Genomic DNA, 11,557 nt, shown 5'->3' with positions numbered 1-11,557 from the left:
AGTTTGTCGAAGGCAATGGAGGCTCTGTCCGACCATTGGAAGACATCTTTTTTCAGAAAGGAAGTAAGTGGTGCACTGATCTCTCCATAGTTTTTCACGACCTTGCAGTAGTAGCCTATTAAACCGAGAAAGCCATATAGCAATTTTATATTCCTCGGGGTCAGCCAATTTTGCATTGCTCCAATTTTGAAGGGGTCTACTGCCACACCTTTTTCTGATATGATATGCCCAAGATATTCCACCTTCTTTTGAAGAAAGCAAAAATTCATAGTGGTTATTGTGTGTTCAAAAGGTGGTTTTCGGTATGTCTTCTTCGCATACTCGTATTTGATGATACCCGGATCGAAGGTCCAACTTTGTGAAGATTTGTGCTCCCTTATATCTTGCAACTCATCTACTACTGGAATAGGGTATTTATCCTTTATGGTTATGCCATTGAGAGTTCGGTAATCAACATATAAACGCCATATTCCAACCTTCTTTCGTATGAGGAGCACCGGTGAAGAGTAGGGGCTACAACATGGCCGAATAACTCCTGTTTTGAGCATCTCTTTTACAATCCTTTCTATTTCATCCTTATGGATATGTGGATACTGATATGGCTGAGCATTTGCTGGAGATTGGCCTGGAAGAATCATTATATAATGATCATGCCAACGGGTAAGATGTAGGTTGCGTAGTTCGTCAAATATATCTGAAAATTCAGCAAGCAAAGGAAGTAGATTTGGATCTTCCAATTTTGTTGGCTCTCCCTTAGTTTGCTGCTCAAGTTGTACCAAAAAGCCACTGCATGCTTTATGCAAAACCTTCTTCATTTGTTGTGTGCAAATCATCGTTACGTCGCCCCCACGTTTCCCGTGCAGTATCACCTGTTTCTCCTTACTGTAAAATTTCATAATTAGTTTCATAAAATTCCAAGAAAAATCACCTAATATTGTCAACCATTTAATTATGAGCATGGCCTCAAGATCTTCAAGAGGGAGAAGGAAGAAATATGCAATTATCTCTTGGTCCTGCAACAATAGTTTCTCCTGCGAGCGCCTACGATCGCACTTCAAAATCCGTCTGTCGGTGACCTTAACATCAAACCTGCAATGATTCTCGATAGGTAATGCCATTCGGATAGCAACCTTACTGATTAGGATATTATTAGTGCTGGCCGTGTCGATGAAAACAGTGATCAGTTGTTGTTTGAGAAGGCCTCCAACTTTCATCATTTACGGGTTTGAGTAGCCGGCTAGTGCATGTACCGTAACTTCGGTCGGTTGTGGCTCTTCTTCTGCATATTCTTCTTTATGTTCAATGCTCTCTTCTAGATGTTCAATAACCTCTTCTTCTACTGGTTCAATGATAAAAAGTCTCCCTTTACTACAATGATGCTAAAGGCTCCACGGCTCGTCGCAATGCCAACATAACCCCTTCGCAGATCACTCCTGAAGCTCTTCTCTTGTCAACATTTTTGGTGCAGGGACTCGGTCAATAGGAGGGGGGGCTAAGGGCTTCAATATTACTGGTTGAGGAGTGACCCTAGTCCTTTGAGCTTCATGGTTCAATTGCTCCTCTGGATGTCGTGCGAAAGAGATGGCTGCCATAAGCGTGTACGGTTGTCGTGCTTTAACTTCTCCTCGGATCTTCGGCTTCAAGCCCTCAATAAAGGTCCTCAATAGCTATTTTTTAGACCAATCAAGAGTTCGATTAGATAACCTTTCAAACCTAGTTTGGTACTCCTGAATGGTGGAGGTTTGTCGGATCTTTGCTAGTTGTCCGTCAATATTCTCGTAATCGGTTGGTCTGAAGCGGATCAGCAGTCCTTCTTTGAATTGTTGCCATGAAAGGACTCCATAAGTATGTTCAAACCAGTCAAACCATTGTATAGCATCCCCTTCAAGATGTATAGCTGCAATTTTCACCATAGATGCATCTGCGGTTTTGTGGTACCGAAAATATCGCTCCGCGTGCAAGATCCAACCAATCGGGTCTCCTTCTTCCCATCTAGGGAAGTCCACCCTTATGCATGGATAGTTGGGATCGATCATAGAGCCTCCCCTCCCTTGGAACTCATCTCTTTGGGCCTGGGGCGATTTGGCAAAGCTCTCTCCGTGATATGATTTTTTCGGGCTTAGTAGTCGGCACAATCTGAGTTCGATAAAGAGCATTCGAATCTTATCCTCCATTCACGCCTCCAAGTCTTCGAATTTAGCATCGATTGCCTCCTTAGATGCCATAGTATATGCCTCCAAATCTATGATGTTAAGAACTCTCTTTTGTTGCTAGGTTAAAGGCATGTATAGGTTGAGAGAAGTGATGGTCGAAAGGGTTGGTGGATCGGTGGATGTAGGCTACGATTTAGGCTTGTTTTGTGGCTGTTTTGGGTGCAGTTTAAGGGTGTAGTTTGGTGGAGTTTTAGGGCTATGGATGAAAGTTTTGGATCTGTGATAGATGGCAGCAAAGGTTTGAGAGAAATCAGTGGAAGTTACAGCAAGTATGTGCTGTCTTGTAAGAGTAGAATTGTCGTCGAAAAAATAGCGGTTTCTCAACGTAATTTCCACCAAAAACTTGAGAGAATTAAGGAGGGAATTGATAGCAAAATCACAGTTTATATGACAGCAAGGATGACTAATTTAATCAAGAAAATTTCGGCAGTATAACAGCAAGAAAATTGGTGCAAGTTGCGATAGCAGAATTCTTGTCGAAAAATTTCAGCAGTTTACGATGAAAATTTATAGCAACACAAAAATCAGTTTTAGAGATGAATTCCTCAATAGATAAATCTTAGATGGAAGCCAAGATGATCTATAAAGTGTATAAGAAATTTCATTCAAAAAAGATTGCAAATAGATGTGTTAAGGCAACAATATGCGGCTGAAATTTTCTGCAGCATAGATTTTTAGCCGAATGGACATAAAAGATCAGAAGTTTATATTGAGAATTTTTTGTTGAAACTAAAGGAAAATCCACTATTAGGAAGTGTTAAAGCTATCATAAAAATTTCGTAGAGATTTGGATAGAAACAACATAGTATCAAGATCAAACAATCAGTGCTATGCGGCTAAAATTTTACGGTGCAGATTTTCAAGTATAGCAGATTAGATGTAAAATATCAATGGTTTATTTTGAGAATTTTTTGACAAAATTAAAGGGAAATCTGCTGTTAAGAAGTGTCAAAGATGTCATAAAATTTTGTGGAGATTTGGATAGAAAAAACATAGTAGCAAGATCAAACAGACAGTGCTATACGGTTGGAATTCTGCAATGTATCTTTCATCGTAGAGATGAAAACTTTATGACGAAAAGTTTATGCAGCAATATAGGAATAATTTTTTTGGGATTTTCAAATAAAGATAACTAAATTGCAGCAGCAGTAAGGTCGAAAACCAGAACCTGTGGTAATTCACGGGGAGTTCAAAGGATGATCCGTGGTGGTGGAGATGATGGCGGAATTCGGCGATGAACTTTTAAGCAATTGTGGGAATTACTTTGGACGGTTGTGGATGGTTGATGGATGGCTGTGGAAGGGCAGCGAGATGCCAAGAACGCTGCTCTGATACCAGGTGATAGAACCTTTGCAGATTCTAAACTTGGGGTTGATCTCTTTAGATGATCGGCCTCCTTGGAACTCTATAGGGGTTCCTCTCTCCAAGTTGCTGCTCAAAGGCTGCAGAAAAGATTCATCTATTGCTTGAGAAAAGAGGAGGAATACATGGCTATTTATAGGGCTTCTAAACCCTAACTCCTAATAGGACTCCTACTTAAGACACTTACTTCTAACCAACTCCTAATAGGACTCGTACTCAAGACTCCTATTCCCTTACGACTCCTAATTATTCTCTAAGAAAAAACCTCCTAAATGAATGTCCCTCTCAATTAGGATTCTCCTAACTAGTGTCCTAACAGAATGTCCCTCTCAATTAGGACTCTCCTAGCTAGAGTCTTAATAGAATGTCCCTCTCAATTAGGACTATCCTAGCTAAAGTCCTAACAATTTTACATGAATGTCCCTCTTAATTAAGACTCTCATAGCTAGAGTCCTAACAGGAAACTTTTATTGTGGAAGGCTCCGACATACTAGGAAGAGATAAAGTTTTATATTTGTCCTTCTGTTTGTGGTGCTATCCCTAAGAGTTGGAATGCTCAATTATGTTCGCCACCACCGATGCTACTGCCACTAGAGGAGACTCACCTTGTTTCTGAGGCACCTGACGTGGCCAGTAGACCTTAGTAATTGGTTTCGGAGTTTGCTGACAAGCTCTATTTGCATGGCCAAAAGATAATCAACTCTGACATCGTTGTGGCTTCCAGGAATATAAGATATGTAGCTTATGGGTGTTCCCATCAAGATCACGATAAAAAACCATATTAGGAAAATCTTTGTCGAAAGAAACCAGTACACATGCTCGTGCAAATGCTAATCTCGTTTGAGTAGTTGTTGCTTTGTCGATGTAGAGTGGCTGTCATAGAGTGCTATATAACTTTGCAATAAATGTTAGGATTAAGAGCGATACTAAGAGGGGGGGTGAATTAGTGTAACGAAAAATTCTTCGATTTCAAAAAAATGTTCGTTTCGATTCAATCTATTTCGAAAATAAATTGAACTTGAAAACTTTCATAAAAGTGCTAAGAGAAGGTTAAGGAAGTTTGCAGTAATGTAAATTGCACAAATAGAAAGGCAAACCAAAATTTAGAGTGGTTCAATTGAAATGACCTACATCAACTTTCGGATTCCTCGTCCATCGTGATCACTGGCGTCCATTAAAGGCCTTTCTTCAATAGGTGAAGACCAACCAACTTTTACAGCTCTTTCTCCTCTTCTTGGGTTTAGGAGATAACCCTTACAAGTCTCACTCATCTTTCTTGGATGGTTACACGGCTAAGAGATGAAGGAGGAGAACTTTTCTCACGTTTACAACACTTTAAGACTCAAAAACTTAAGATTATGCCAATACTTTCATGCTCTTTCATGCAAAAAAGTGTGGAGTATTTATAGGCCCCAATGGCTTCAAAAATGGAGCTAAAAAGTGTCTCATCCCAGATTTTTGAGGTACTAATAGTACCACCGCTTGACACCTGACATTGGGTAGTACCACCACTAAGTCTGGGTGGTACTACCGCCTGACAGAGCTCAGAGATCGAGCTTTGGTGGTACTACCGCCTGATAGGGGTGGTACCACCACTAGCAGGTAATAACTGCTAGCGGTACCATCGCCTAGATCACCTGGGGGACTGGGTCACCAGGTGGTGCCACCGCTGGCCATATTTTTAAGGGCTGAATAGGCTATTCAATCCGACCTAATGCAGCCCTGTTAATGGCCCAGTTAGCCCCTAATTAAGTTAGTGGGATGACCTCCAAATATTAATATAATTTATGATATAACTATGTGATACCGGGGAGGGTAACAATGCAGAATGGATTTCGAAAGAACACCGATAGAACAGTTGTTCAGATAGAAAATGTCACAGAAGGCAATGAATGAACTCTTGAAAAAACTTCGGTAAAACGAAAAATAGTTCACCACCAAGTTTAAAATCAAAAGGGATACAAAAAGATCACCACCCTAATGACAATAAACAAGGATACAGAACTGAAAGCAAAATACTCACCACTCAAGGACACTTCCAAGAGGTACAGAGTTCACAAGAGCACTCCAAGATAGCTTCTACCAATATCCTCAGTTTTCTAAAGTCTTTTATAAGCCCTAAACCCCAAAATAAATACTAGTGCATGAAACAACCCTTCATGCATCGGAAATTTCGAAATTAAGTGCTTTACAACTGCCAACCAACTCCATTAATGAATTCCTTAGCCATGAAGAAAAGCATCATGATACAGCTTTACAACTGCCAACCAACTCCATTAATGTATTCCTTTGTGCTGGGAATATGCTGATGAGCTGTCTTATCTGAGTAGGCTGAGTTGAAGATTATGTAGCAATATTGTTAGTTGAAAAAAATATCATATTATCAGTATGATCCATATGAGCAGATTGTAGCAAATTAGACACTCCCGTGTCATCTCCCCTGGTTGAAAAAGACGTGTCCTCAAGTTCTTGTTTGTTTCGTCATCATGATTATAAAAAGGACTTAAGTCAGCCACATTAAATGTTGGGGGTACTCCATAATCTTTAGTTAGCTCAATCTCATAAGCATTTTTGCTAATTCTCTTAAGCACCTTGAATGGACCATTAGCCTTAGGTTTCAGTTTTCCAAATTTTCCCGGCGGAAACCTCTCCTTCCTTAGATGAATCCAAACCAAATCACCTGCATTAAACTCCACAAGTTTTTTGTGTTTGTTAGCAGCTTGCATGTACCTCTCATTTTGTTTCTCAATGGTTGCTTTCACACCCTTATGTAGCTTCTTTATCTGCTTAGCTCTTTCATCAGCATCTCCACTAAATTGCTTTGTTGTAGAATGAGGGATTAAGTCCAAAGGACCAGCAGGATTAGCACCATAAACTACCTCAAAAGGACTCTTATCAATACTATGATGCATAGAACGATTATAGGCAAACTCAATTTGTGGAAGAATGACATCCCATTGCTTAATATTCTTGCCAACATAGCTTCTAAGTAAATTTCCCAAGCTTTGGTTTGTTACCTCAGTTTGCCCATCGGTTTATGGATGATGCGAGCTGTTGAAATTCAAAAAAGTACCCAGCTTCCTCCAAAGAGTTCTCCAAAAATGACTAACAAATTTTGAATCTCGATCAGATACCATAGTTCTTGGAATACCATGCAATTTAACAATCTCCTTAAAATATAAATTAGCAATATGAGATGTATCATTTGATTTATTATATGGAACAAAGTGAGACATTTTTTAAAATCTGTCAATAACAACCATGATAGAATCCTTGTTCCTTTGAGTTCTTGGCAGTCCCAAAACGAAATCAAGACTTACATCCTCCCATGGAGCATTTGGCACTAGTAATGGAGTGTACAAACCGGAATTTTGACTTCTTGTTTTTGCCAAATGACATAATCGGCATTGCTTCACATGTCTATCCACATCTCTGAACATTTTAGGCCAGTAGAAATTTGATTGAACAAGAGCTAGAGTCTTGTCTCTACCGAAATGTCCTCCCAAAACACCACCATGAGCTTCAGCTAGAATTACTTATCTCAAAGAACAAGATGGAACAAACAAAGCATTAGCTCGAAAAAGAAAACCATCACAGATAAAAAATTGTTGAAAGGAACATGATTTACAATTCTGCCATATCGAGCCAAAATCCACATCATTCTCATATAGATCTTTGAATGTTTCAAATCCAACCACTTTGACTTCCATTGCTGATAATAAAGAATGCTTTCTGCTCAATGCGTCAACAACTACATTTTGAAAACCAGATTTGTGCTTGATTGTAAAGTTGTAAGATTGTAAGAACTCCACCCAAGCTGCATGCCTCTTGTTTAGTTTGTGCTGATGATTAATGAACTTTCATACCTCATGATCAGAATATAGAACAAATGGCTTGGCGAGAAGATATTGACTCCAATGAGACAAAGCTCGATAAATCGCATAAAACTCCTTATCATAAGTAGAGTATTTCTTTCTTGTATCATTCAGCTTTTCACTAAAAAATGCAATGGGCCTTCCGTCTTGACTCAAAACAGCACCAATTCCCACATTAGATGAATCACATTCAACTTCAAACACATTATCAAAATTTGGTAGAACTAAGATAGGAGCCTTAGTAACCTTTCTTTTCAAAAACTCAAAAGCATCGTTAGCCACACTAGTCCATTTGAATTTGTCATATTTCAGACATTCAGTGATTGGAGCGATCATAGAGCTGAAACCCTTGATAAATCTTCTGTAAAACGAAGTTAAGCCATGGAAACTCCTCACATCATGCAACGAAGCAAGTGTTGGCCAATTGAGAATAGCCTCTACCTTACTTTGATCCATCATGATTCCATTTTTTGAAACAACATACCCTAGAAACACCACACTAGAAGTAAAAAATCACACTTCTTTAGATTAGCACAAAGCTTTTGATGCCTCAAAATAAGAAAGATCTCTTTCAGATGATTCATATGCTCCTCTTCACTCTTGCTGTACACCAATATATCATCAAAATAAACTACAACAAATATTCCAATGCATGGCTTAAGTATGTGATTCATAAATCTCATGAAGGTGCTAGGAGCATTAGATAGCCCAAATGGCATAACCAACCATTCATATAAGCCTTCTCTAGTTTTAAATGATGTTTTCCACTCATCTCCGGGCCTCATTCTTATTTGATGATAGCCACTCCTCAAATCAATTTTTGAGAAAATACAAGCACCACACAATTGATCAAGTAAATCATCTAACCTTGGAATAGGAAAGCGATAGTCCACTGTGATTTTGTTGATGGTGCGACTGTCCACACACATTCTCCAAGAACCATCCTTCTTAGGCACTAACAAAGCAGGAACTGCACAAGGACTCATGCTCTCCCGGATTAACCCTTGTTTAACCAATTCATCAACTTGCCTTTGAAGTTCTTCATGCTCATTGGGACTCATTCTATATGCTGCCTTATTAGGTAGAACAGCCCCCGGAATAAGATCAATGTGATGTTGGATATCTCTCAAGGGTGGAAGGCCATGTGGAATCTCTGCCGGTATAACATCTTCAAACTCTTCCAACATTTGTTTCATGATTACGGGTGTCTCCTTGTGTTGTTCATTTTCTTCTACTACTAGTAAAGCCATAACACGACTACCCTTGTCTAGTTCACCTTTGCATTCACCATACGACATAAAAGCGTTAACTTTCTTCTTTGGTGCAGTGATTTCAGATGGTTGTAATGGAGCTAAAATAATCTTCTTTTCATTCACCTTAAAAGAATAAGTATGTTTGTAGCCGTCATACAACACCCTTCTATCATAATGCCAAGGTCTTCCCAACAGCAAATGACAAGCATCCATAGGAGCAACCTCACACCATACTTCATCTTTATAATGCTTGCCAATAGAAAATGAAACTAAACATCTTTTAGTTACATTGATGTCATTTCCTTTTTGCAGCCAACATAACTGGTATGGATGTGGATGAGGGATGGTATCCAACTTTAGCTTCTGCACCATCTCTAAAGATACCACATTCTCAAAGCTGTCGCTATCGATGATTACTAAGCATACTTTGCCAAGAGAAGTGCATTTAGTGTGAAACACATTTTTTCTCACCCAACTTTCATCATCGGCCACATATGACACTTGTAAACTATGTTGCAGTACAATAGACAAACCATGATCAGCATAAGTAATCTCTTCCTCATCATAATCGTATTTTGGTTCGTCATCAGTTTTATCTTCTTCTCCATCACTATGATCTTCAACCAAAGTTACAATCCTTCTATTTGGACAATCTGATGCGATATGCCCAAAACCATGACATTTTAAGCATTTTCGGCCACTTGGGATAGAAGAATTAGGTGGTTTTTGCTATCAGCAGATTCTTCACCCTTTTCTTGCACCTTCGATATCACCTTGCTTTGGACAGTAGGCTTGGAACTTCCTCCTTTTGTGTAGCCTTCTTTTGAGCCATACCGAAAACTCTTTTCAAACTTCTGTTGCTTTTCAACTTTTAATACCAGCTTGCTCACATCATTCAACGACCAATATGGCTGTAGCTGAATAACTTTAGCAATCTCATACTTCAGACCTCCCAAGTATCTTGCAATTGTTTGTTCTTCCGGTTCCACGAGTTCTCCTTTTAACATCAGATTATCAAATTCTATAGTATACTCCTCTACACTAAGATCTTTTTGCTTGAAATCATGTATTTTGAGAAAGATCTCTTGCCTATAATTATGAGGTAAATATTTTCTCTTTAGCTCCCTTTTCATTTTCTCCTATGTAACGATCTTACTCTTCCCCTCACGTTCTCTTTGTTTCTTCAGATTTTTCCACCAAAAATATGCATTCCGCATGAGTTTGAGTGCCACAAGTTTGACCTTCTTTTGTTCTGGTGGTTCATGAAAATCGAAAATTCTTTCTACTGTATTAAGCCAATCGATAAAGTCATCAACATTTATTTTACCTTCAAATTCTGGAATATCAAATCTGGGGTTATATTTATTCTGCCACTCGTCTTGGACTTCATTTCTTCTCCGACATCTTCTCGACTCCCTTGGAAGAGGGTGCATCATCATAAGAAGTAAACTCTCGAGCTTCATTTTCATGTTGGTTATGTCTACTTTGAAGTTCGTCGATTATCTCATTTTTTTCTTGTAGGCTACGCAGCAATTTTTGTAGCTGCAGCCTCAATGACTCAGCATCATCTTCGTGATCGCTACCTTCACCAACTACATCTTTTCCATTCCACCTTGTCGTGATCTCTAGCCTTTAGCTCTGATACCAAACTGATACCGGGGAGGGTAAAAATGCAGAATGGATTTTGAAAGAACACTGATAGAACAATTGTTTAGATAGAAAATGTCACAAAAGGTAATGAACGAACTCTTGAAGAAACTTCGGTAAAATGAAAATAGTTCACCACCAAGTTTAAAATCAAAAGGGATACAGAAAGATCACCACCCTAATGACAATAAACAAGGATACATAACTGAAAGCAAAAGACTCACCACTCAATGACACTTCCAAGAGGTACAGAGTTCACAAGAGCACTCCAAGATAGAGCTTCTACCAATATCCTCAGTTTTCTAAAGTCTTTTCTAAGCCCTAAACCCCAAAATAAATACTAGTGCATGAAACAACCTTTCATGCATCGGAAATTTCGAAATTAAGTGCTTTACAACTGCCAACCAACTCAATTAATGAATTCCTTAGCCATGAAGAAAAGCATCATGATACAGCTTTACAGCTGCCAACCAACTCCATTAATGTATTCCTTTGTGCTGGGAATATGCTGATGAGTTGTCTTATCTTAGTAGGCTGAGTTGAAGATTATATATCAATATTGTTAGCTGAAAAAAATATCATATTATCAGTATGATCCATATGAGCAGATTGTAGCAAATTAGACACTCCCATGTCACTATGAAAATTAAGACTTAATCATAGCACTTCTTATTCCGGTACGTCAATTGCTCTTCCGATGAACTTCCGGCGAACATCCGATGAACTCTCGGTAATGCTCCGGCGAACTCCTAGTAAGCTCCTAGACTTTACGATGATCTTCTTGGTGAGTTACAACAAGCTTCTTTAGCAAGCTCCAGGACTTCTCGGTTGGTGCCGGCAGAACTTCTGACGATCATCCAGACTTCCGATGAACTCTTAAACTCCCAACGAGATCTTGATCTTGACTCTAGCACAACACCTGCTTTATGTCTTATTGCTATTGTAGTTAATCCTGCATACTTTTCTCAATATATAGATTGGATCAAATAATTTACACTTGACTTCATCATCAAAATCCGAGATTCAACAATCTCTCCCTTTTTGATGATGACAATCAATTAATGACGAAGTTAACCTTAACTCTCCCTATCTATATGTCATACTTGAGAAAAAACATTCTTGAATTCAAGGCCTTTGAATTTAAGAAACAAACTGATAAGATAAGTTCATTAAACTTATTAACATGTATATCGTGATTCCTATCATG

The sequence above is a fragment of the Musa acuminata genome, chromosome BXJ2-8, assembly GCF_036884655.1.
Source record: "Musa acuminata AAA Group cultivar baxijiao chromosome BXJ2-8, Cavendish_Baxijiao_AAA, whole genome shotgun sequence".
Classification (NCBI taxonomy): Eukaryota; Viridiplantae; Streptophyta; class Magnoliopsida; order Zingiberales; family Musaceae; genus Musa; species Musa acuminata.
This window is presented reverse-complemented; position numbering follows the sequence as displayed.